At 36.9% G+C, this 1,432-nt stretch overlaps 1 protein-coding gene across 4 annotated transcripts in view; it reads right to left on the bottom strand.

The window, feature by feature from the left end:
* Positions 1-1,432, bottom strand: part of LOC106880835 (RYamide receptor) — a 438,750-nt gene that overhangs the window by 54,722 nt on the left and 382,596 nt on the right. The gene's annotated exons all lie outside the window — the stretch shown is intronic.

Below are 1,432 nucleotides of genomic sequence, written 5' to 3'. Positions count from 1 at the left end.
GTAAGGTTGTAGTTTCGTTTCCTGCGATGAGTGTGATAAGTTTTCTTCTTGAACAAAACCTTTCATTTCGCGCTCGTTGCTCTAGAACATACAGGGGGCGAAATTAAGTAAACTTGCTTGAACCAGCGTCCCGTCTAAGGGATGTGGGGAATATTTATGCCCAATAATAGGGAACCCGGTCTTGGCGCGGAAAAGAACTGTTAATTCTTACATACACATACACACACACACACATATGTATGTGTGTGTGTGTATGTGTATTTTTTTGTTTGTACGTGTGTATGTGAGTGTGTTAGCATACAGGGTCTAGCTGATAAACTGAGACAATTTTTACGATGCATAAAACTGGTTATAAATACTGAAACAATGGTAGTAAACAGATATAATTTTAATGCAACATTAGTTACAAAATATATGGCCGCCCTTTTGCGCAATTACTGCCTCCACACAAGATACACAGTCTTCCAGCCAGACTCAATGAAGTGTGGATGCCGCAATCGCCACAGCTTCATATACCATCACAGAGGCAGGATCTTTAGTCTGAAACACAAGGGGGACGTCCGAAGCGTTGTATGCAATCACTCCATAATTTCTGCGATTCACCTCAGCGCCCATATTGAACTTTTTTTCATTCACAAACACGAGAGGTCTTCCTGACCCTATTTGCTCTATTTCCTTTTATCAACTTCTTCACTTGATTCTCGAGACATTGCTATGGGTCGTAGCATTCCTGGAAATTATTCCCAGTTTCATTCCCGAAATACAGAAACAATGGACATTTCGCAAAACAAAACAACTGAATTACACTCATAACGCAAAATTTTGATACGAGTAAATTTTGATCTTTTACTTTAAGTAACAACTATCTCCTCATTGTTGACGTTTATATATGACTGGATTCTAGATGACATATACTTCACTTTAATTTGGTTTAATTTGGTGTTGATCGTTGTATTTGGTTTCTGAATGTCAGGAAACGAAATCAATATTTACTTCTCTTTCGTTGCGCTTTCTACTTCGATATCTTGTTAACATCTATTCAAGAAACGTTTCTTTGGAGTACAGTTTCAGTTTGACTACAAGTAACATACCTGCTAGAACCATTTATTCTTTCATTTTCACATCGTTTATCTTGTTTCTGGATTCAATGTACTTATCGATTCAAAAATTTTATCCTTTGGTGTTCGCTCCCATTTCATCTTGTTGGAGGTCATGTCTTCATCGATTCAGATCGATTTTCTTTGCCCTTCTATCAACCGATTAATTTGCTGAAGCCATTGTGTTCCTTTTGCGATTTATTGCCAGACATTTCAAGTGATGTTAATACTCGGAAATCTTAGAAATGTTTATCACTAAGTCCTCTAAAGAAAACAGATTATAGAATATATTGAACATATTTTCTTCTCTTCTCTTCTATGATGTGACCATAATA

This window comes from Octopus bimaculoides, chromosome 15 (genome assembly GCF_001194135.2).
Source record: "Octopus bimaculoides isolate UCB-OBI-ISO-001 chromosome 15, ASM119413v2, whole genome shotgun sequence".
NCBI classification, from domain to species: domain Eukaryota; kingdom Metazoa; phylum Mollusca; class Cephalopoda; order Octopoda; family Octopodidae; genus Octopus; species Octopus bimaculoides.
The sequence above is the reverse complement of the archived record's forward strand: the minus strand, read 5'-3'. Positions and strand labels throughout refer to the sequence as shown.